Below are 26,164 nucleotides of genomic sequence, written 5' to 3' on the forward strand. Positions count from 1 at the left end.
GAATGACAGTGTGGGAAAAGTTAGTGGCTCCAGCAACGTGGGAATGGATACTCCAAAGTGGGAGCCAGTGAGAGTTTTCCTGTGGACTTGGATGGAGCTTCTAGGGAGAAAAGACTTTTTTGTGGGGGTTGTTGGAGCCAGGCATGTGCACAGGAGAGACATTTTCCCTCTCTTGGCAGCGGAGTCAGAGAGCCCTATGCAAAAAAGCAGCTTTTGGAGGGGATGTGCTGTAGGGAGGAGGAAAGGGGGAAGGCTAAGGAATATTTTTAGTAGAGAACTGCCCATATTTCCATGCATGATGGCAAAGCCTGCCTATTCCAGTTTGGAAAAGTAAACACTGGCTGTGGAAATGCTGTGGGATATGCTGAATCTCCTTTCCTAATGTTGGTGGGCCCAATCCTGTGGACCTAAGGCTCACATTCAGTTGATCTTGGGGCTTCAGAGGGTCGGAAAGAAAAGCTGCTTTGATGCCTTGCCGTGCCTTTTCTGATCAGCCAGGCACCAAATATGCTCCCTGAGCAAAAGCAGGCAGTTTGGGCCCCAAGAAAGCCTTACTGACTTGAACTGGAGCTTTATGATGAAAAGCTGAAAGCTGTGATCCTATAATGTGACCAAAATACCGAGTTTTTTAAAGAAACCATTATGCAACATCAGCTGTGCTTTTCTTTCCGCACAAGAAACTTTTTCAGCACAAGTGGAACAGTTGAGTCTGATTGTTTGGAAGAAGGATGGGGTCTCCTGGCACCTTAGTGCACAGAGGTAGAAAGCCACCCTTGGGGTAATCCCAGGGTGCAGCAGGTCTGTCAGGCACAGCGTGGCTGTGTTGTGAGGGACCTCCTCACCTCCCCTGGCCAGGATGCCCTTTTGCCCTGGGATCTGCGGCATCTCTCATCTCGCTTCTTTCCTTCCCCTTCTGTTTAAAATTCTTGCAAATCCATCTGTTCCTACCAAAGCTGGTGACTAATGCAGCAACTCTTATTAGGTCAAAATAGCTGAAATCATACGGCAATTACACATGCACACTCACATGCACGCAGAAGGGTTGTTTCCCCCCTGTGCCCCCCTTTCCCCATCTCTGGAACAAAACATTCCCTCACAGCTCGAAGGGCCAGAGCAGCTGCCCAGCTGGCAGGAGCAGAGATGTTAATGCTCTCAGTGAAAGGATGAGTCACTTTGCAGAAGTTATTGAGGAGAGTCACCCTTCTTGTCCCCTTTCCCCTCCAGCCATCGATCCTTTTGGGTTCATCAGATGCTGGAGGTCTGCACTGGCTGCTGCCCACAGGGAGCACAATGAAGGCTTTTTAGTGCAAGAAGGCTCCTGATGGGAGTCACAAAAATGACTGGTCTCGTGCTTGACTAATCTGTTGGTCTCCTGAAAAAAGCTTCTGCCTGTCTTGGAAGCATGTGATACTAGCTCCAAGGCTGCCTTTTTTTTTTCCCTTTCTTCTTCATTTTTTTTTTTTTTTTTCCTTTCCTAAAGTTAATTAAATGGGAGTTATCAGTGTGTGAGGGGAAATGAGAAGAAAAAGGCGCAAGGATAACAGAAAATGATGACACACTTAACATACTTTTGGTTCTCATATTTTGGAAATAGGTCACACAAAAAAGCAATCATCTTCTTAGGAAAATCATGCTCCTCTAAGCTCCCTAGAATATGTAGATCTTCTTCCAAGGACCCTCTGTAGCTGAGACCCCTTCCACACCCTGAACATGACTGATGATTGTTGCCTCTCCAAACTCCTGTGGGACCGGCGTGCCCCAGGAGCCAAATCTGCATGAGCAGTGAGGGCTTGGCAATGCCTGCCCAAGTCACCACCAGGTTTGTAACAGGACAAACTCAGCTTATATATGCTCTCAACTGGGAAAAGCTGTGTGGTAAGGCAGCGTTTGAGAGAAAGCTGGAGATCAATGACTGTGAAGACTGGTACTGGTGTAGCCTTGGTAGTTTAGCTTATTAAATATCTTCTGATAAAGACAGAACAAAGCTCTGTCTATCCTAACCTTTTGTTATGCTTTTAAATTAATCACTCTGAACGTAGAATTGCTGAATGGCTGCCATATCTGTGCCAGTGCATGTTCACATGTGTGCTGTGAGACAAAACAAGCTCCATGGCTGCCCATCTGCAGGACATGGCCCAACAGGCTTAGAGCCATGCTGGGTGTACATGGTCTGCCCTGTATGGCCTGAACCACCTTGGGCCAGGAAGTCCTCCTCTCCAGATTTCAGGTTATTGATGAAAAAACTAAGCTGTGCCTGAGGTCACACTGTTGAGGTGGGACTGGAGACTCTTCTAGCCTGTTCTGTGGTTTGCAGTATGTAAAGTGGGCATATGCATGACATGCATGGATCATCTTGTGCTTCCTTCTTCTCCTAATCTATAGCACCTTTGAGAGGCTGCTGAAAACTTTCCATCACTTCTTAATGTCTACATTATCCGCATCTCAATGTGTGTCAGCGAGTCTGCTAGAAGTTGCTTTGGCAACTGTTACAAGGGCTCAGTTTCTACGATTAAACATGCCATAGATTTAGAACTTGCAGGATTATTTTTAAAACATAAAGGTTAATTGTTAAATGTAGTAGAGGGGAAAAAAAAAAAAAGAAAAAATTTCTTATGAGAAGATTCAGGAATCCCTGATTACAATAGTTCTGGCTGGGCAGAGGAGGAAAATTCAGAACTATATCTTTTGTTGCTTTTAATGCTTAAAATGTTTTGACATTTTTCGTCACTCCTTAAGAAATGTTTCTTATCACTTTTTAAGTGATCTCTTCATGACAGACAGGAATGTAGTCCCTTCCAGACTATGCCACAAGCAGAGAAGTGTTGGCTCATAGTACTGCCGTGGCAGGGGCTTCCACTGATACCCAGTTGCCTGTTCCTTTCAGAGCACCCTACACCCTTGCTGAAAAACAGCTAAATATAGCTGGTTAATCCCACAATTAGCTTGTTTTTTATTTTTCCTAGATGATCTGATGTTGATGTAACAACAACAACAACATAATTCCATATTTCTAAAAGCCAGGGAAGTGTGTGTGTATGTGTTTTCCTTTTTTCCCTCCCTCTGCTATTTCCCTAGTATACAGAGGTAACTCTAATTTTGGTAGATAATGTGAAATTTTGCAAGTAAGCTAGTTAAGCAATTTTTGGTGTATCAGTGGAAAGAATGGTTTCTTGGTGACATTTTAATTAATATTTCTTATGTTTCTTCCCTCCCTAAGCCCCAGGAAAGATACCCGTAAGTTGACCATGAGATAGTGAATGACTAAGTGTACTGACAGAAACATTACAAACCCAGAACACTCATCAGAGGCAAACCAGTCTTGTGTCATTTTGTGGGTGTCTAATTGGCCCGGTGTAAAATACTAAATTAAGCCTGAATATTTAGATAAGAAGACTAAAATAGCCTCTCCCAGAAGTTTATTCTGTTCTCTGATATTTCTGTCCTATTTTCAACCTTTCTAGAGGTGACACATCCCCGCTCAGCGTTACTGGCTGTGCATTGTCAGTCTGGAGTACGGGCGCTCCATCTGTGAGCTCCAGCTAGCAGCAGGTACTGTAAATCATAGGGATTCATGACAAGGCTGTGAAGTTTTCTGAAGGACAAATCACGGTATCTGTGTTGCAAATTACTGTGTCTAGTAACCAGGAGCAGCTCTTGGTTTCTCAAATGCTGCTGTGGCACCGTTGTTGGGCAATACTTGAACTGTTATGAAGCAACTGTATAGAAACTGTGTGTGTGTTGCTGTATCCTTTCCAGCCTGTCTTCCCCATGAATCCACTTTCTTGCTCACATGGACACTTGTTGCCTCCAGAAGAGCTGAGCTGAAATGGAGCAGGAGGCTGTTCCTGCACTCTTCTGATGTTATTTTCCTTGGATTTGGAGAATGTTGATTCACCCAGAAGCACACTGGGCCCACCCTGCTACAGGCTACCAACAGCTCAGATGAGAGGGACCAAAGGGTAGTTGATCAAGTACCTAAATAGCCATGGGCTGGAGGGTTTTCAACCTGCAATGCCCCAGACAAGTTTGTTTCATGGTGATGTCCTTGGAGACTCAGTCTGACTAGTTTAGAGGTGGATGCAATTTGGATTCAGATGTGCACCTTTTGCACGAACGTTCTTTTTTTTTTCCCTGCCAATACCATAGGTCTTGGGCATCCCATGGAATGCCAGTGGCTGAGTGTTCCCAGCTGGTGGAGACTGCCAGAAGAAGCTTTTGGGGACTCAAGATCTAGAATGAGGCTAAGGATGACTATCTGGACAAAAAGTTAGACAAAGAGACCAGCCCACCTGGATGAGTGGCCATCAGCCCAAAGTAAGTAGTTCTTTCTGTAGGATTTGATGGAATGGGTCTTATGGGAGATCATTGCTTGTAAATCCAATCCAGCAAAGTCCAATCAGTCAATGCAAATACTGCAACACTGGTTAGAGCTGACCCCATGTGTTATGTGTGTGGGTTTGTCAGTACTGGTCTGGGTGGATGGGAAGGTCAGGGGTGACTGGCAATGGGGTGAGCCTTGGGACGTCCTGCTGTAGCCTCTGCTCACACAACCATGTTCCATCCCTTTGAATTCAGGGGGTGTGATGAGACGTCCTTGAACTAATGTGAATGTTCTCAACACCCATCTGCAGTCATCTTTGCCTAGACAAACTGCCCTGCCATGTCCCTCAGGGAATCCTTGAGACATCTGTGTGTGACTCGATTTGTCTTTGGTGGTTCCAGCTCTTTACATGGATTCTCCAGGGAGATGAGAAACAAAGCTATTACTAGAAATCCTACTGTAGTTGAATGTCTTTCCCCTCAACTGGCAGTCTCGTCCTTGCTGCTTCTTAGTGCCAATGCTAACAAGTCTTTTGGCTGTTAAGGGGAGTTTTTAGTCTTGTTTAGAAGAACCTCCTCCCTATTCCCTGTGCACCACTTGCTGTGTACTGGGGAAGATCTCAAAACCTATGGCTACTGAGTATTGAAAGTCAGAGGGTTTTAACTTCACGAGGTTCTGTCCTGCTAAAAGCCTGGGCTCAGCTTGGGCAGCACTGCAGTGTAAGGGGACAAAAAACCACACAAAGTGTTTCTGTGAAGTTCCTGAAGGCTGTGCTCTATGTGGGGCTCTCTACGTAATGAAGCATCATTTTGGTTTTGGGGAATCAGTTTACAACCTAGCATAAAGCCATGAGAGAATGGCATCTGTGTGTGTCCACACGCATTGGATCTCCTTGCTTGGGCTGTGTTGCTGTCCTGTGCAAGATTTTCAGGCAAAATATATTTGTGTCCTTGGTGTGCCTGCTGTGGTACTCTTGAGAACAGGAGAGAGATGTGACTCCTTTAGGGATGGCCTCACTCCAGATTTCCTGGAGCCCTAGATGTGCAACACAGAGCACCCTCACCACCACTGAGCACTGCTGTTAATATTTCTCGCACCAGAATACAATGGTGACTCCTGCCTCTTCCTTCCCCCTCCACTTTGAAGGGGAAGGAAAGAGGGAGAGGGAAAAAAAAAAAAAAAGCTACGTCCCTTTGTTCTATGATATCAAAGAGTCTCAAATTTTCCACAGTTCAGTCTGGTGGGTAAGGGTACTGCCACGGACACACTTCTACATTGAAGACACTGTTTTTAATGTTTAATATTCCCTTTGCCACACCTATCTGTAGCAATGAAGTTTCCATTTACTCTCAACGACTTCAGAGAAGGCAAGAATGGGAAAGCACATGCTTTGAAGTAGGAACTTCCTCCCAGAAGCTCGAGCTGGGACCAACATACTTGCCACCCTGCTGCACCAGAGCGGTTGCTTTTGGTGGTGGTGCCTTTGGCACCAAGCCTGGTAGCAGCAATTCTTTTCAGTTTGCTGTCCTTTGGGGGAAAAAAAAAAAAAGTGTTTCTGAGGCCAGTTCAAAGGAGTGTTTCCACTTAAGACAGAATTTAACTGTATGTTGGAGTCAAACTGAGATTGAGTGGAACTTGAGTGATGCTTAAAGAGAGGGAATATAACAACCAAGACCTGGATCTCATTTGCAGGCTCTAACTGCTCTGTTGCACCAAGCAAGACCCACAGCTGAGGAAGGCCTGATGCTTCTCTTGCATTAGCAAATGGATATGAAGAACATAAATGGGGCTGATCACCCCTGTCAGGGCAGAAATTGAGGCTTTGTTGATCCCAAGTGTCCTGCACCCCAAGAGCATCAGTGTGGTGCATGCAGGATTGACCATCCCTACCCAGCTGCACAGGTCTGTCCCTGAACCCCTAAGATTTTCTGATTCTGTGTGATTCTGAACCTCAGCTGAGTTATGGACTCTGGCCCTCCAGACATGATGCTGGGTGGTGCCCAGAGATGGGTCAGAGCTGTGGATTTTGTAGGGGAGTACTGAGAGTAGGACAGCAGACCTGTACAGGGACTACAAAGTAACCCCTTTTCTTCCTCTTGTTCCCCCACAGAGACTTCATAGTGGTATTATGTTTTGACTTCCTTTCCTAGTGTAGGGTGGACTTCAGGCCCCTGGGGACCAAAGGAAGGGTGTGGGGAAATGTGGAGTCCCATATAGGTCCCTGTTGGGAAGCAGGTCTGCTTGGTTATCTTGTCAGTCCAGAGCATAAGAAATAAATGTGGCTTTGCTTTCCTCCAGTTTAAGTAGCTCCAGGTAGTTTAGGGTTTAGGTAGTTTAGGCAGGGGTGAGGCTCTGGCTTTGCCCTTTGTAGAGGTGGGATTTAGTCACACAGATAACTTCCAAGGACAGGGAGTTTTGAAACAATGTTATTTTTGGTTTTGCATCTGGCATCAGAAACGTAGAGTTGTCAAAACTAGTAATTTTCTCTACAAAGGGGCAAGCCCCAGGAAGATTTCCAGTGAGCTTGTTGCTTCTGGAGGTTTTTTTTCCTCTCAGTTTCAACAAGCACGTCGAACAAAAGTGAGCAAGGACCAGAGACCTCACACAACTCTGGCTGGAGAAAGTGTGCAATTCCACTGCTGAAGCAGTGTTTCCTAAAATAACAGCTTCGGGAACCTCTGCAATCTGTTTCCCTGTCTCTTACCCTTTTTACAAGAACTGAGAAGCCTTTCAGCATTGTGAGGCAAGGCTGCAAAATAGCAGCCAGAACAAGAGTCCCTCAGTCTCTTGCGCTCTATCTGGGGACTCTGCGGGGCTATTATTAGCAGGGGATACCGAATACATTCGGTAAATATTTGAAAAGCCCTGCCAAGTGTTGCTGCAGAGACACAGGCTCTTTGATGAGCCCTCGCTCATCGATCGATAAACCCGAGTGAAACGCGACGGGAACGTCCGAGCAGTTCACGTGGATCGTCCCGTCCTGCTCTTGTCGGTGTCAGGAAACGTGCTTGTTTGCCTCTTGGGGCAAAGTTGGAAATCCTACCGCTAATCCTTGGCAGAGGGGTTTTCCTCACAGGGCGAGATCAGGGTACCGGCCCCCCGAGCTCCCGGGATGGGGGGGTGCCCTGAGGTCCGGGAGAGGGTCTGAGGAGTCATCCCGCTCCTTCAGCCTCATGCCAGGAGCCCAACTTCTGCCTGCCAGGGATTTGGGACTTCCACGTAGCCCTCTCGTCCCCTTCCCGCACAAGGAGTGACCCGCGATCTCGGTTTCCATCGCTAGAGGGAGAAAAACTACACGGAATTATCATCCCCCCTCCCCGCTCGCCGATCCTGTTTCCCTCCCCGTCCGTCGGTCCGTCCGCTCCAGGCGGGGCACCGATTGTAGCATCTTCTTAAATGAGGGAAAGGGATAAACATGAGGCAGGTGTGCTGTTCTCCTCCGGCGGTACCCAGGCGAGGTTTGTGGCACACCCTGGTAGGTCGCGGTGGGCAGGGAGCAGAGCGGGCAGCTCTGGGAAGAGCCCTGCAGCCCCCCCGACCCTCTGCAGGGGGGAACCAGAGGAGCCAGGCAGGCTGCAGGGATCTCCGGGGCCGCCAGAAAGTTCTGGCATTGCTCTCTTTGGGTACCTTCTGTGGGAGGTGAAATTGCAATGTAATGATGAAGTAGTTGCATCCCACTCCTTTGGTAACCAAACCGATGCGGAGGGGACTGAGAAAACTTGATGCGTGCCATAGGGTGAGGGCATGTGCTGAATGCTGTGCAGCAGTGTGCTGGCACCCTCCTGAGCTGAGGGGGTCTGTGTGCATTATTTACTCAAATGTGTTCTCCTTCAAAATATCTGTCAGCTCTTGTCTGTCTTTTAGCTACCTAATGTGTGATGTGGCCAGTTAGTGTGGCTGAACAAATGAACCCATTAAAAAAAAAAAAGTCTTTAGGAAAGACTGTTCTCACTCTCTAACCTATATGTTAGAAAAGCTAATTTACCACCACCACCAACATCTTTAATAAAAACAAAAAGCGATTATAGGTATTCTTGAAGCAGAGCACTCTCTTTTTCTGTCTCAAGGTAGAGTAATCTTGAAATTCACTTAAGAGAAAGATGATCATTTCATAGACTCTCTTTTTCTGTCTCAAGGTAGAGTAATTTTGAAATTCACTTAAGAGAAAGATGATCATTTCAGCCTAGGAATAGCAACACAGTTCTGAAGGCCTGTGCCCATGGGAAGTACCAGACAACAACCTTCCTGCTTCCAGAACCTATTTCATGAAACTGGGTGGCTCTTTACCCGTCTCCCCCTGGATTTGGGGTTCTGGAACTAGCTGAGGGCAGCTTTCCTCACCAAAATAGCACTGACTAGCTACGGTGTTTTTAGCTTTGTCTGCTGAGGGGATCATCTGTCTCCCCTACAAGATGAGGAAGGTGAAAGCAAGCATGTCAGAGTGAGTTACTGGCTCTGCAAGAAAACCCAAGGGTGTACCTCGTGTTCCAGATTTTCTCATGCTGGCTGTGATCATGGTCCCATGCTGTATAGCATGACAGGCAAGGGTGTTGTCATCTCTTGGGAAACTGTTGCTCCTTAGGGAATGCTCTTGAGAGGTGGCAGTAGACTGATATTGTTTTAAAATAATGTCTAAAATGAAAGGATAAAGGTAAGACAAATAATTCATTGCAATATGGAGGTAATTCATAACAATAAAAAATGGAAGTAAAAGTGACCAAAAATGAACATGATGATGGCTTGCCTGTTGCTCAAGCCTGAGCAGAGGAAAAACAGAGATGGTAACAAATCTAACGTGAAAAGGCTCACTCACTTTTCTGCAAAATGAAGAGAAGCAGGAAAGGTGCAGGACTCCTAACTCTGGAAAAAGCTGAAAGATGAAATGATAATGAGAGCTATTTACTGTGTGACTCAGAGGTAGTCACACTTGTAACTGTCTGGGTCATTATCAGGAGGAGAAAAGGACAGCGTAGAGCAATATTGAACATACTTCCCCAGTTATCTTTTGGTGCTAAAATAAATGTGTACGTCCATGACATGCAAAACGTGGCTTCTGGTGGTGAAAACAACATGGAAGGGCTGAAGCAGCAGCAGGTCCCTGTGGGATGGGCCACCTAGGCTTTGTGTTGTGCTTTGGTCTCAGACTTCCTCATGGAAAACCTTGGCCAGCTGCAGTGGAAAGGAAGCAATTTTCTTCATCGACAGCCCGCCTGAGCATTGCCGGCAGTCGGGAAGAGGGGACGGGTTCCAGGAGGGGCCGAGTGCCTGAGAGAAGGGTAAAGCAAAAAAGATCTGGCTGGCAGTGGAGCAGCTGGCCTCTGCTGCTAATTCAGATTGGCTGGCCCCGGAGGATCCTAATTACAGCACAACTGCTGTCTCCATAATCGCTGCGGCAGGAGCAGCGCGGGCCATAAGGCACCGAAAGGGACCTGGATGCGGCAGCAGAAGATTATTAGAGTTACTGCACTCTGTCCCGGCCACTGAGTTGCACAAAACCTACCAGATGTCGGGGAGGAAGCAATGGGTCATTCTCTGCATAGGCTTGTGCAACTAATGTCATTGAGAGCATATCTGAATAACACTACAGCATAGTGAGGCTGGGTTATACACGGCTGAGGGTGTTTATGGGGAAAGCACTGGAGACGCAGTGAGTCTGCTCAGGCATCAGGGTCTGATTTGCAAGGCATCAGCTACTTGTGTGGCTGATGTCTGATATGAATAACAAAAGCTGCTCAGACAGCTCCCAGTGTCAGATGTTCCCAGTGTACCAGTAACACGGCCACTCACCCACCCGCATCAGCCACTGACAGATGAAATCATCCTCAACAAAACTTGGACCCAGCAACTACCAAGAAAAGCTGTGATAAGCAGTGAAAAAACTGTTTTAGGATGTGAATGCTGTTTTTTTGTTTTATTCCTATTATGCTCCCAAGGTCAGCTTCTTCAGACACATGTTGGAATTAAAATAGTAAGCTCAGGCAACGAACATTCGGAGGGGATGCCTCAAAGCAGATGCAATCGCTGTAGCATGGACAGTTTGTTGGTAATTTGAAGTTACTGCTGATGCCCATTGCATTTAGGATCTAGGGTAGGAGGTGCTCCCACCATTTCCTTTGCAAAACAGAAGGAGCACAGATTTTCCAATCCTCCCTTTGGAAGTGCTCCTTCACAAAAGGACTGGTGCTTGGTCCAGAGACGCGAATAAAGGAAGTGGGGCACAGGTAAAGCCTTATTCCCTGCATCCTTCCACTTGCTCAGCAGCAGGGAAGAGCCCCTGGCCACTTCCCCACAGGCTGCGCCTCAAGCAGGTGTTTCTGTCTTGCACCAGCCAGACTTGAATCACATGCAGTCGCCTTAGGGGTAGCTGGGGCAATAGCGGTGATCTTAAACATTGCTGGATGACTCACATCGGCTTTATCTAAGTCTGTTCACACGGTTGCAGCTTTTCTTGCTGGTGACGACGTGGCAGAGAAGGATGGAATGAGAGAGTGAGATAGGGTGGAAGCGGGAGGCTGCGCCAAGGTGACGAGCTGCTTTGCATGGGCATCTGATGGTGCTAATCGGCACCGATGCACTTTAGAAGGTGTCTCTGATAACACGCTTTAATAATTTCACCCTCCTCGTATTTTTGGATATTTAATTTGTGTAGGGATTACAACCTGGATCTGCTTAGGTGCCTCTGGTTTCTGACACAGCAGCAGCCTTTGAATCAGCGAGTGTCTGCTCTTGCTGCTTAATCTCTGAGGCAGCCAATTTGGGGACAGAAAGAGTTTTTACTTTATCTGCTCCAAACACGCTTGTACTTTATTCCTTTGTATTGGGAAAATGGGGGGAAAAAAAGAGACCAAAAAAAAGAAGAAGAAAACAAGAAAAGAAAATGCAAAAGTAGAAAAAACCCCCAAACCTGTGTGTATGTATGAGCACGTGTGTCTGTATGTTTATATAGTATGGGAGACAAAACCGAACAAGTGTGGGAGGGTGAGAACCTTTATTGTGCAACAAACTGATGGCACCAAATATGCTGCATTTGTTGTGAGTTAAAAGGTTTATACAAAGATTTTCTTAGTAGTGTCTAAGATCTTAATAGGGTAATTAATCTTTCTAAGTGTTAGTGCCAGATTATGGGATCAGCTATTACCCCTGGCTACAGAGTACTCCTTTGTGTGTTGCTATGAACGGGACTAAATGATGAGACTATTCCATTTGCCAAACAAAGATATGGTTGCTGCTAGCTTGTTTATGTTTGAAATGTGTTTTCTGGTGCAGTAAGAGAAGGCTGCACCATTTCCTTGGGAACATTGGCGCCCTTTAAAATGAGCTTTATTAAGAGAAGAAGGGGATGAAGCTCTGTAGAATTTGCAGAGCTTTATAGAAAAGTGCATATATACTTGCAGAGACATAATGGTGAGTTGCTTGGTTTGACTATTTTTTTTTCCCAAGCAGGAAAATAAATAGATAGCTAATGTAATTGTAAGAAGCAGCTGTAGGAATAGATAAAAAGAGGTCTCTACTTAAAAACTTTTGTATGGAATGCAGAAGCCAAACACTTTAGCTGAAGAATTAAAATCCAAGTTGTACTGCAGCAGGATAGGGTAGGACACAGATGATGTGGGAGAATTTTCCTAAGAAATAGTCTTTGTGCAAGCCTCCTTATTCAAAAGGGTGAGTCAAAACTATTGGGTTTTTTATTTAATAGATAAAGGATTTGTTTTCCCCAGTAACATTAGAGGGGGCATGGGGAGGGGAAGAGAGAGAGAGAGGGAAAAGTAGTATATTACCCAATGGTCATCACTGTTGAAACAATTGGGTCATTCTGGAGAAATGACTTCTTGGCCAAATTTTGACATCTCCTATACTGTTGAATGAGCAGCCTCTGATTAAGGTCAGTATAAACTACTCTGTCCACATCATTTAGTCTCCAGTCTAGTGAAAGCTGTCATGTTCTTAAGAGATGATACAGGAAAACTCCAGCTGCAAGCTTGATAGCTGCCTGGAACCTAGGATTGCTTTTAAGCCATCCCGGGAGCAGTCACCTGTGAGTGACTGTTCACACGCAGGTGATTGCTCTGTTGTATAATAGCGCTGGTGAAGCTGTCATGTGTCGAGATGAAATGCTCGGGGATGGTTCAAGTTGCTGCCATGACACAGGGTACGTGGGAAGAAACCTTTGCTGCGTGGCTGGAAAATTGGTCAATTTGCAGAAAAGTGAGGAGGAAAAGTGGTCATGAAGGCTGGAGGAGGAGAGAGTCTTGCTACCCTTTGCATTGCTGGTGCCCACTGACACTGATGGCGTGTCTCAAGACCTCCAGCAGGGTCTTTCCCTTTATGAGGTCAGGTACCTGTTACAGGGCCAGCTGGGGGATATGGCACTGCCTACTCATCTCTCTAGCAACCATGGGTCCATATGCTCTCCTGCCTTGCCTGCTGTATAATGATTTACAGCTGAGCAACAATGAAAAGGAAGAGCTGCAGGACCTGGCTCACCCTCTTTTCAGTCTCAGTGGGAAGTTTACATTTATACAAGGCTTGGGGGATCAAGGGAGAATCCTGAAATTGTGCCAAACCACCAGAATAAAGTTGTAATACTCTGGTTTGGCATAAGGTTGAAGAATCCTCCCTGTGGGCACACTGGGTGGATGCAGGATTGAAGGGGGTGGTCAGCCAGGCCCTGTAAAGGTTTATTCTCATAGCAGCATGTTTGCCTGATTTGTCCCTGGGCTGAGAGAATGAAGTGCCAGCACTGCTGGTCTGGTATAAGGCTTGTACAATGCTGAGCAACTCCTCACAGGCTCTGTTTGGCTTCCCTCACAGCAGCTCCCTGTCTTGAGGCTCAGGGGGTTGTGCAGCACGGGGAATGTCCACTCTGCCCAGCTGCTCTAGGGGAAGGTGCTGTCATTGCTCCAAGTGACTGGAATATGCCTCCTAGAAACCAAACATCTGCCTGAAAATGATAGTCAGCTCCTGGCTCCATCCTGCTATCCCCAGGCACCTGTTGTCCCCTCGTTCAGGGACTTGTCACTCTGTGATGCTGCAGAGATGTGCTTGTTTGTGAGTAGATGTCTTCATTGGTCAGATTACATTTCTAGCTTTCTGCATTAGCTTGGACTGTTGTCAGTATTCTGGATTTGCAATTTGCCTGACAAATCACAGTTTGATTCTAGAGGCGATATGGAACACAAGATGCTATAAACTCTGAAATAGTCTTTGAAGATAATTACAGCTACCTTACCACAAAGAAGCTCTGAGGGTTGAGGGGGGGAAAGAAAATCCCTATTAATGCAGAGTTAAGATGACCCAGTTGTAGCAGAGACCTGTCCAAGTGGAAAATTTAAATCCAGGAAATAAAGAATCAAGGTACATGCCAATAAAACATTAACTCTGCCCCCCTAGAGCTGGCAGTGCTCACTGAGAATTATCTGTAACCACTCCAGCTGCAGTCACTGTATTAACTGGAGCAGTATTGAACACTGGGAGGATTAGCTGGAGTTTGGCAGAGCTTGGAGGATAATATGAAAAAATTTCAGGGTGGGTGAGAAGAGAACCTGAGTGCACAAACCTTTGTGTGTAAATGTGTGCACAAAGAAAAACAGCACCTCTGTGCCAGGGGGAACCCAGGAATTTCACTTTAGCTCTGAGATCCAGAAAGGAGACAAATATCTAGAAATGGAGATTTAATGGTAGCAAAGCATAGGATAATATTGACTTGGAGGTTTAGTGCTGGGTGGAGGTGCTGCTGCAGGCTCCGTACCTGGGTGTGGAGTAGGTGACACATATGGTGCATTTAGCACTGGCAACAAGAAGGTGTCAGGTGCTGTCCCATGGTAGTCATTGGTGGTCATTCCTCTTCCCTTGCATCTACAAAGTGTGTCATAGGGGAACTGAGGTCAGGGGACAGTTCTGCAGCTGAATTTTCTAATTTTCACAGGATTACTTATACAGAGCAGTAGGTAATACCAGGCAGCCCAGACTTGCTGATAACAAAGGTGTTTGGAAGTGCATTTCCTAAGTTTATTCAACAGTAATAGAAGTGTTGTTTCTTTTCCTTTTTTTTTTTTTTTTTTTTTTTTTTTTTTTTTTTTCTTTTTCTTTTTATTGTTGAAAATAGTGGTGACTTAAGCAGTTGAAGTTAACATAGATTTTTACTTGGTGTATCACTGAAGAGGAAATAGGTAGTCTTCTGAATAAGTGGTTTTGTTCTTTTTTGTGTAACAAACCCAGTTTTGTTGCTGTGGAATGGACATTTTAGTCACATTTTGAAATATTTGTGGGCCAGCGAAAGAGGAAAATTTCAGACTTGTGCTCTGTCTGTCCAAGTCTTCAGTGCTTTATCTTGTGGTGGCTGTAATGGTTTTGAGCCTTGCAAAAGTAGGTTGATGCATCTCCATTTCCTTCCCACACCGCATTTCAGGCAAGATGTAAAACTTGTGTCTTTGGCCTGGCCCCTTTCCCATGTCCTTGAAGCTGTTTATTAAGATCCCCTGTGATTGTCTCCTCTAAGCTGGGTTTCTAGATCTGACCCATGGATGAGTCCAGGCCACAGCATGCAATGAAGAGCGGGGGCTCCAGGACTGAGCATGTACCTCCCATCCTGCTGGAGTTCAAGCTTGCAGTGAGCTAGAGGCACCTGCAGATGTGTTCAAGACATGTTAAACACCTTTTTGGCAAGTGAAAGGGATCTGGACTGTCCTGGGTGCACTAGAGCCCATGATGCCCTTTCCTGGAGGCTGTCCTGGGCAGCCTTTAGGCAGGTGAGGGTTGCAGTGAGCTTCTGACAGCACTGCCCTCTCTGAGGGGTAGGGTCGTAGTGGGGATGTTTAAACCCCAGGCTGTGTGTCTTGCAGAGGCATCTTGATTCACCTTTTCTCAGACGTCCCCAACTTTGGAAGACAAGCAGGTCCTGTTGAGGCACAGCAAATTCCCAGGTAGTCTGAGTCGGCAGAGTTTTCAGACCTCTTTCAAGACTCAACCTTTTAACAACCTTCACGAGAGCTAAGCTGCCCCTCCACTACAACAGAGACACCCAAAGGCCTCCTTTTACCCTCGGTTTTCAGCATACCCACAGTATTAGGAAAGTGTCACAATGAAGCGCTCAGGTTATTTCAAGTAGCTAAAAAAAGCCCCTGGGAGAGAAGTGACTTATTAACAAGTCATGGGACTTTGGTGGGCCTCAGGCAACATTTTCAAACTATTGCTCTCCAAATCAGGTGCTATAATTATAGCCCTTCCCAAACAGAAGAGAGCAACGTGGGAAATTCATGTAATGTAATATCATAGGTCTGAGCCTTGGAGCAGAACAAAATGGGATATTGGAACATAATAGTAAAATAGGTGTGACTGCTGAATAGCGGGTCAAAGCAAACCCTCAGATGAGTAATTAATCCTTACTATCCTTCTTGGTATATTTCATCCTTAGGTATTTAATTACACAGTTTTCCTTTCCTCCTGTCCTAACATACACCACAAGGCAATTGTTTTTAATTATTTTTTTTTTCTTTGAGCCCTGGAAACAGTAAACTATGACTGCTTTATTGGAGTCACTCTCCCAAAAATAAAACTTTGAAAGGTCTGAGCAGTGATAGGACCAAACCTTGTAATTACAGCTGTGTCTGGAAGGTGTAAGATGGATGGGGATGTCCTTGTGCTGGGTGCTGTGCCCTATGTGTTAAGGCAGGAACTTTAATGCAGTGGAGCACTGAAGAAAACCAATTATCTTCTGTGCAACTTCCAGCCCTTGTTTGAAGCTAAATCCGTCCTTTGAAATACAAGATGCAACAGGGAGTTGCCTCTACCAATTCCTATCTGGGGATGAGAGACTAGGGTGTTTTTTTTTTGTTGGGGTTTTTTTTGCAAGAATGTGTGCTGCCCCCAGGTTACTAGCCCAGAAAAATAAGACCCAAGTGTTTTCTCAAAAACCCCACCATTCCCTGCCCATTTAGGTGCTTACAATGTTCCTGTCATTTTAGTCTTCAAACGCCTACTATTCTAGTGACTCAGCTGATAGCACTGTGGAAAGTAAATCTCTCTCAAGCATTTTCCTCCCTCTGCCTAATAGCTAATCTAATAATAGTTTGACTCCTCCCACCGTAATAGCTGTCTTTATAAGATGTGTAGTGGGAGAAGGCTAAAGATTTCATTTCCTCCATGGTGATCCAAAACTCCACAAAAGTAGTGTAACAGCACTGAAACAAGGCCCTGTGCTGCTTATTTCTCACTTTACAGGACTGAACATGTCTTGGATTTGGCTTTAGAAATCCAGCAAAGACAACCAACCAACTCTCCCCAACAATGCACACCCATCTCAGTTTTTGTTAGTTTTTTCCTTTTTATGTTAGTGTTTTCCTTGTTAGTGTTTTTGCCTGAGATAATTTTATTTATTTATTTATTTTGTGCTTTTACAGCAGCCCTAAATGATCTTCCTACAGGAAGCTGGCAACAGCCAATCTGCAGCCTTTGGATAGCCAACTAATTAATGGGAAAGCAGGTGTGGGTTGATCTATTGAGTCTAAAAGTAAGTGCCAAAAATTTAAGTTATTGGTCTGTGAGTGTTAACAGGTGGAGCAGTGTTTTTACACATTCAGTGGTGAGAAAAGAAGGGTTAGAGGAAACAAGTCCTTTTTCATTATTTAAAAGCCCTTCAGAAATGCAATGTCTGTTCCCAAAAAAGAAAAAAACTGGGAAGTAATTGTTTTTTCTGAGGTTAGTCTTGAAGATAAATAAAGGTAGTGCAGGGGCTCTTACTTTCATTGACCTGGGTTGGGTGATGAACTGGATGGTCTGTGACCAAATAATTCGTATTCTTAAGCTGACACTTAGAAACATAACTCACAAGTTACAGATGTTAGTGCCTATTGTTCCTTTGCGGTTCTGTTTATTTATAAACTTTCCCTGCCTTCCATCAAATGCTCAAAATGTTCTAATCTGCAAAAAGCCTCTTCCCTCAGTGCCAAACAAAAATATGATCTATTGAACAAAGTATTATGCAAGGGAGTTTGTGTCTAAGAATATATTCTCCCTTCAAATTGATTTCTCCTCCTCTCCAATTTCTGTACTGGCTTTCTTCCTTTGTGCTGGATTTAGTAATTTATTCAAACACTTCTAACCAGGGGGCGTTTTCTACCAGGGTGCAGTGGCAAGAGACCACAAAAGCATTTCACAACACATACAAAATACATGAAAACACTTTTCAGGGTAGTATAACGTGTGATAGAATGATGTTAGAATAAAAACATGCAGAACAGCCACCTACTTACTTGACTGGTTTCATTAATTTTGATCTGACTGATATAAAAGTCTTTTTCATGGATATGTATTAATCGTCTATGGGCTGTGTATAAATTTAAACACAAGTAATAAATGAATGCTTATATTAAAGCTTGCATGTGTCAGTCTGGGAAAGGCATGCTGAGAGGACACAGCATTTGAAACGTATGCATCGCTAATATTTTCAAACTCTGAGAGGATCTGATCAAGCCAATAGGTGTTGATCTGGCTCAGTAAGGAAGGGGTCTTGTGGTCTGAGGCACTGCTGGTTTTAGGGACTTTAATTTCTGAATACGCATTCTGAAATCAAAATGGGACTTTTTGGCCTTTCCCCTTCTTTTCTCCCCCTTAGATACTTAAATATGAGGGAGGGAAAGGTTTTTCCAGGTGAAGTTGATCATTATGGATCACCTTTTAGCTCTGAGTCCAATTCTCAGGACACTCAGCTATGACTGGTCCATGCATGACACCTCTGCCTGTCAAGCTATAGGATGCTTTAGCTTAGAAAGGGGAATGTTTAGAACTTGCCTTTTGCCCCTGGTTCCTCTTTGTACAGATAATGAGATACTCACTAGAGAAGGGACTGAGGTTGGGTACCCAGCCTTCCAAGCTAAGTGTTATTAATTAGTCTCTCTTTCTGTGTTTCTTAATGAATCTATACATATTCATTGAGAAGTAGAACTGCTCCAATAGGAGAGACTGAAAAAAACCTCTTTCTCCAAATACCCTGCAGCCTACCTGATAGTGACAACTTTCTCCTGATAAGACCATGGCTTAATATCTTTGAATCAGGTGGAGGGAAGAAAAAAGCTTTTTTGCCTCTAGGGTGAATAGATCCTAGAATAGACTCTAGAATAGTCTGTCCACTAGGCCATTTGCAAGCAAGGAGAATGGTCTCTGTCTGCAGGGTGTGTCTGTGTGTTGGTCCTTATGTCTTATGTGCTTTCATTACAGGTGCCTCAAATACAAACTTTTTCAAATTGGAGCTGAAGAAAAGATGTGCTTGCATTTGCTTTCTATGCAAAGTAAATCTAAATCTTAAAAGTTGTTTTAAGTCAAGCTAAATAATCCCATTCCTTATACCATCCCAGCAATATTCTTTTTTAATAAAGGAAAAGGAAATCAATTATTGGCATTATTGCATCGAGGTGCTTTTAAAGCACTTGGACCCTACATGCTTTCTTATTTCATTTTTGGGCACACTTAGGTTTTGTTATATATATATATACATAAAATTGTCACTAGAATAAAAAATAATGAAAGTAGTGAGAATAAAAAAGACTTGAAAGTAGGTGGGTATGCATTGGCTGAGAGTACCAACAGAATCCATCCTAGTGTAGAAGGGCGGCTGTGAAACGGGTGCTAAAAATAAACCTCAACTTTAAAAGTCAGTTCTGACAGACCTGGGTCCTGCTTCTCTGCGTAAAGTAATTTGCCACAATCCGTGGGCTGATGTTGCAGTAAATTAGGTTCCTGATACTTACTGTTAATGAGTCACTGAATAAATACATCTGTATAAATTAGCCCACAATTTGCCTGTTTCAAAAATAAACAGTTCTGATTTCCTGTGTGAACAGCGTGACAAGCATTGTACAAATATAGTTTTGCTAAATACTGAAGATGTTAACCTGTGGGAAGAGAAAAGTGGTCATGAACAGGTACCAGAGTGGTGAGCAATGGGATGGAGATGTTCAGCTCTTGCCCTGCATCCTGCTACGCAGGAACGAGGCTGTGCAAAGCTGCAGAGAGAGTCAGTCTATGGATGTGGAGAATTAAGAGCTGTCTTTAGAGCTGTCATCTTGTTTCAGATGGGGTGTCTTCTGTGTCAGTCTGAACAAGAACAGCAACAAATCAAGTACCCAAGGCATTTGGGTTCAAAGGGTACAGAGACTTGGGCGTTGTGACACTAGTTGCTCCATAAGACCAAGGTAGGAAATGTTCCATGCTTGGGGTATTCTACAGTTCAAGAAGATGTAATAACATTTGGAAGAAAGGTGATGAAACCAGCAGTAAGAACAGTTTATATAGGCCAGATATTTGCAAAGTCACAACAGAGGAGTCCTATACTTCTCTTGAGTATTTTTAATTTACAAGTACGGTGCTCCAAGTGCTTTATAAGTTGTCATGTCTGAAAAAGACTCAGCTACCTGTTTTTCAGTGAAAACACCTCCACTCCCAGTGACTTCAGCTGAAGATATGCAGAAAGAGCAGCAGCTTCAATTCTTAGTCCTCCTAAGTTGGGTAGTGCATTTAGCTGTGGAGCTGTGCTTCAATACAGGGCATAATCCAGCCAGTCTCCCTGAAATGGCTGTCTGTATTAAGAGCTGGGTCATTTCCAAGGGTTGCAAGAAGTTGCCTGTCTGCTGGCACTCAACCTTATTGAAATGTCTCCTTCAATATCTAGAGGCTGCGATGTGTCACACTGATACATGTTTTTTACCTTAACACTCACTCAACAGCAGCTCTCTGATGTGACAGTGCTTTTCTAATGCATAGACACCCAAGGAGATGGATGCCTGTGTAGTGTTACTTCTGTTTGCCTAGCTGGTCTGATAAAATTAATATAATCCCACAAAGTCATTATGTGAGTGGCTTATGATGGTGTGCAGGAATTTGAGCTTCTGTGCTTATTCCACCCAAGGTTCATGTATCCCATGGATGTCCTGTTGCAGGCACTTACTCTGGAGATGACTGTATGTAGCATGCATAAAAGGTTGAGTCACAATGGAGCACAAGCAATGGAGTCTTCAAAGGGTGAGGAAGAAAATGAGGGAAGAGGTACTTAGAGTCTGCCCAAGTTGAACACTGAGCTGAGGAAATGGGCAATGCCATAACCCTAAAGAATACTATGCAATTTGCAGGGTCATTTTGGTGGCTTCTTTTTGTTGGAGGTGCCTTCAAAAGCACCTGACAAAACTTTCTGCCTAGTTGATACTATTCTATATGGGTGGCATTCGTTAGGCAAACAGATGTGAGATTTTTATGCAGCCAACCACTGTCTCTCCTGCCATCAGGCATGGTCCCTGCCTGTTGACACACAATGCTGTGGTTCCTCATCCACTTTGTGTCTCAGTGTGCTACATGCAGGCGGTCAACCTGATTGGGGATTTACTGGCTGCCTGCCAGCCCAGGGAGCACATGAGCCCTGCTAGAGGATGCACTTGAAGGAGGACCAGCCATACGTGCAAATCTCACTTCTGTTTGTGGGAGGATATTGCACGCTGTGGGAGGAGGGTGTCAAAAGATGTGCAGAAAGCACAGAATGAACTGATGAACTAACTATGCAGTGGCAAACTATAATCTGACCAGGAGAAAGGAGGAGAGCTATTTAAGCTTGACTTTAAAAAACAAACAACTTCTCTGTAAAGCTATTTTATAATGGAAAGATATTACAAAAATTGTTTATGTCCACATGTGGGTGCACATATACACACATGTATGCACATAGATACACCTGCACATGGTGTATATGGACCTGACCCAAGTCCATTTGACTCTACAGAGTGGTGTGCAACCTAGTACTGGCTGGGGGATTTGAAAACTCTTTCATGTTGCACAAGAAGTATTTGCAGAGGTTATCTTTTGCCCAGCAAGGTTAATGTCTCTAGGCTCTTGCTCTGTTCAAGGGGGAAAGAGGAGTTTCTCCCAGGTGCAATCCAGAGCAGCAGAGGTAGATTTTTATCTTCTGGTAATTTTCCTGTGGGAGAGCTTTTCTCTTGACAGGGAAGGCCAAGACCACTATGAGCTTGAATAAATACCCTTCATAGGCAGATGTGAACTAGGAGAGGCCAAGTTGTGGCTTGTTGTGTTTTTTTTGTTTGTTTGTTTGTTTTTTTTTAGGGAAAAAGAATTGTCTTTAAAGCTAAGCTTCTAAAGTCCCTCTTCAGCATTGAAACCAGAAGCCTGGCTTTTAGCAAGAGCAGCTCCCATCTCTCCCCAGCCACCAGCAGCAGGACCCAAAGGGTCTGCCCTGTTTACTGCGGGGCAATCAAGCGTCCTGGGTCTGTGCTTCTCCCTCCATCTGCTCTAAGCTTTGGCTTCATTTCACAACTCTTCATGGAAATGATTCCCTTTTCTGGGAGGGGCTCAGTCTCTTTCTCAAATGATAATGCGATCCAGACATGAATTGGCAGAAATGTCATGAGACTTCTTATTCTTGTGTATTTCCAGTGTGAATGCGCTCAAAATATCCTGAGAAAGGCAGCCTTGGCTTTTTTTCTGATGAACTGTCACTGACCTGATAGTTTATTGTGGTTTCTTCCCCAAAGATTGTTATATAGGAAAGAAACTGAAGGGTCTCTTTCCCATCCCTAGCTTGTTTTCCAGCTGTACTATTACTAAAAACTATTATTTTTCCACACTGTATTTTAATAATTGCTGCTCCATCAAAATACTGTTGAACACCACTAATGAATATATACTAATGTTAATTTAAACCCTATCTACCTCTCAACCATGTGTAATAGACATTTCAGGAGGTTTGGAGCACCAGGCAAGAGAAGAAAAACAGAAGTTTAGTATAGTTCTTCAAGTACAAATTTGGAGGAGGGCCTTTCCTTCTCAAAGTAAAGGCAATCTAGGATGACCCCCCATGTTCTCCTTTAGTGTCAGCACCTAAATTTATTGCCCAGACTTGGGCTGAGTGAATAGTTGCCATTATTATATTTGTGTCTTAAGACAATAGAACCCTCTCTCTTTATGTCACTGTTTCCCCAAGTCTCAGATAGGGATTCCTGATATATCCTGAGTGTTGGAGGGAGATAAGGTGTTTCACTGGCTTTTCACAGTTTTGTTTCCATATATGAAGGGCACTATTGATGAGAAACAATGAGCCTCTGGGAAAAAGTCTCTGAGGATGGGCTGGCATCAAGTTCCATTTTCTTTGAATCCTCTAACAGCTGAGCAATGTGAGTACCTGACTTGGTGAACATTGTTGTGCCTGTATGGTGATATAGAGAGACCTCAATGCAGATCCTGCCCCCCACCAGGAAGGTCCTTGTTTTCAATCCCTGAACCAGAACAGCAGCATTTCACACCACATGTAGCCACAATTTTTTTGAAGGTGTAAGGTATGGGTGTAAGGGTGTAAGCCCACTGGAGGGCTGGATCTGCTTTTCTCCAAATGGTTTTTGTTGGACAGCTGCATTTTCTGTCTGTCTGCTCTACTCTTGGCCTGGCTCCTCTCTTCCAGGACCAGGAGCCTCTGTTTCCTGGATGTTAGTCCTTGGCACCCGACCACCAGGCCAGATGGGATTGTAGGTGTTGCTCAGGGAGGGGCTTGGGAAGAAGATTTCTTCCACTTTCTACCTCTCCCAAGCACTTCTCAATGACAGTGGCATGTGTCTCACTTATGGAGGGCTGAGCTTCTTCTTCCACAGAGGAAAGTGTGGGAGAGAAGCAGGTGAGCCTCATCATACTGGTTTTGAGTTAGTGGCTGGGTTGAGCTAATAGTTTGTATGTGCCTGATATAAACTCAGGCACATTGCTTTTTTCTTCTAAAAAAAAATAAGATCTGCTTTGATGTGTTGGTAATATCTGACAATGGTTCTTCACAGAGACTTGAATTGTTGCATGCTTGTTAGAAAGGCAGAAAACACAGCCAGTACCAAAGCTTCAAAAGCACTATAGTGGTAAAGTATCATAGCATGACAGGTACATCGCAAATCAATACAACAGAAGAGTCTGAAATATAGTGTGTAGAAATATTTACAGACCATGGAGATTCAGAAATATTGCTGTTTTGGTTGAAGGGATCCATACATGAGGGTAATTACAAAATGCCACCACCTTCTGAAGAAAAAAGTATTGGTCCCCATCCTACCTTAATAGCAGTTCAAGTAGATCTTCATGAAGTTCACTGAAACCAGTGGAAGTTCAAGGGGTTTCTGTACCTTGACTGAGATATCTAACTGGAGAAAGTATTAGGTTACAGAAATATGTCCCTTATTTCTCTCTATTTTTAGGGGGAAAAAAACCCAACAAAACCCCCAAAAATAATCTTGAGATGCAGGAAAACTCTGAGGTGATAAATAGTTGGAGAAAGAAATGTTTAAAATGCAGAAAATGTGAGGCAAAAATTCTGAAAGCAGTTCCCTGAGTTTTCATCTATCTCTAGGTTTGATTCTGAAAGTGGAGGGATTAAAATGATGTGTGTAATTTAGGGTTTCTTTTTTCTTTGGATTTCTGTAGGTGTGATTTAGTTTTCCCTGTGCTAAAGCAAAAGCTGGGAGGATAGCGGCCTGTCAAATATACTGGAAAGACCTATTCAATTCTAAGGAGGCAGAAGGCACCTCATCCTGACACTAAACTTAGGTAGCAGGGTGGAGCCAGAGTGGAGACAGACTGGCCTTGGCTACTTCTATTGCTAAACTCTTTCCGACCATGCAGTGACATGGTGTGCATATGCTGCCTTGTTAGGTGCAGCTTGCAGAGGTCAGGATTCATGGAGCCATCTCTGGTCGTACAGGCACATGAGAACATAATGAAGAGATTTGTGCCTCTTCCCTTGGTCTGAATTTTCTGGAGCAGGGAGAAGATGGCCTTGACATCTCTGCTGAGATAAGCAGAAGTGGGTTTTAGCCGGTATACATCAGAAAGTAACATTTATTGAGAAGATTAGTTTGAGCTTAATGAAGGTTTCCTGGCATCTCCAGCCTCCGAGATGGAGAGTGCTATCATGATGAAACCATGCCATTAAGCCAAGAGAAAATCAGGTATCCATTTCTGCAGGTGCTAATGACCCCACAAAGGTGCTGGGGGAACAGAACCTTGCTGTGTGCACTGTGGATTCATGCCACGAGACACAAGGAGAGGTCTTTGGGTGCTTCCAGGAGAGGTGGTGGTAGTGCTTCTCACAGTGGCAGAATGCTCAGAGAAACTTCTCCCAGCAGAGCTGTCACTCTGGCACTTGATCCATCTGACAGCTCGGCAGAGGCCGCAGTGAGGGCACCTAGTAGCTAGTGCTCTGATGCTGCCCAGTCAGGATAGCACTGCTAGCTTCATCCAAATGAAGCTTAGCAGAACGTTTTGAAGTGAAACCATCTCCAGAGGGTGCACAAGCCAAAGCTGTAAGGTGGAGAGCCTTTAGAAGAGATGGACTGAGTTGTGGCCATGTGTTGCATGAAGTGTCTTTAGATACTGGTTCAGTGAAGAGAAGTCACAGCAGAACCTGTGGGTGGAGGAAGAGCCAAAAAATCTGGAGGCAGCAGAAGCTGAGCTTCTGCTAGCACCAGAGACCAGTCGACCCAGCACAAGCATATTGTTACTGTTTTATTAAAAGGGTTGATTTGGAGAACGTTGTGTTTGCAATTCAGCATCATGCCTCGGAGCCTTGATTTCGAGCCTTTATTTATATGCTTAATTGTTGCTATGGAAATTCAATATTTAAAGAGGTAATTATTGCTGATCTTGTTGCATGTGTCCATTTCTGATGTCCAGCTGTTAGCTCTTTAGCTCCAGTCTAGCAGATTAATTACCACTATTGATTACTTTGAGCTTCTCTCTTCACACCTGCAGTCTGTGTAATTAGCCGGTGGCCTCCTCTGAAAATTAGGAGCAGTTTCATTTTGGCACCTTGCCATTTCTCAGCCATGTGCATTGCACAGATGAACAAAAGCAAATCTATTTTAAATAGAGATATCTGGGCAATGAACTCTTTGTATTTTTGAACTATCTGCAGATAAATCACTCTGTTAGCAAATATTGCACCCTATTGGAAGACCACTGATAGTAAAAAAATAAACAAATTCCATGACACTGGTATTTGTTCTGACTGCCAACCAGTCCATAAATGCTGTTCTGGCTTTTTGAAGTTTATAATGTGTAATAACTTTTGCACTGAATGGGACCCATCCATCTGAGCACAATCACTTCTCCTCTTGACCTGCTCTCCTGAGGTGGAGTTGTCCTTTCCCTGTTGCACGCAAGAGAGATTTCCTGCTGTTCTTACTGTATACTACCAGGGGACATCAGAGAAACATTAAATAGTGGTGTAGGAGGGTGATCCTGTACCCTGGATCCATCCTTTCCTTTTTGAAGTACTGTGCCTGTCTCTGGCCATTCACTGTTTTCCAGTGGCCACCCAAGCACCATGGCCCTTTTGGCAAAAAAAGGTCTTTGTACACCATGGAGAAGAAGACCAATGGTCTGAAGGCTCTGTTTTAGAAATAAAATATTCTGGTTTTGCCACTGGGGTCATGGCTTCATCCTCTCAAAAAAGAAACCTTTTCTCCATGTAAGCAGTGCTGCGAAGGTCACACTAACGTTGTGTGATTTTAACATAAGCCATGTGCTGGGATCATGAGGGGAAAACTCTTTGCTCCCTCTGTGTAAGCATCCAGTCTAGATTTACAGCACACCAGTGACAGTCAAAAAGCACAATATGGGTGGCCTGTGAACTGAAGTGCTCTGAAATTCAGTGCTCAGGAGCTAACTTTCCTATTAATGCTGCATGACTGGATGTTCTCCACATATCAGCGGTTTAATGTGCCGTGGTTCAGGGTGGTGAGCCTCCAGAGTCAAGGAGGCAATGAAGGTGCTCTCTGCTTCACGGGTCAAATGCCACCCGAAAACTTGTTGTGAAGT

This window comes from Chaetura pelagica, unplaced genomic scaffold (genome assembly GCF_000747805.2).
Source record: "Chaetura pelagica isolate M959 unplaced genomic scaffold, ChaPel_1.0 scaffold640, whole genome shotgun sequence".
Classification (NCBI taxonomy): Eukaryota; Metazoa; Chordata; class Aves; order Apodiformes; family Apodidae; genus Chaetura; species Chaetura pelagica.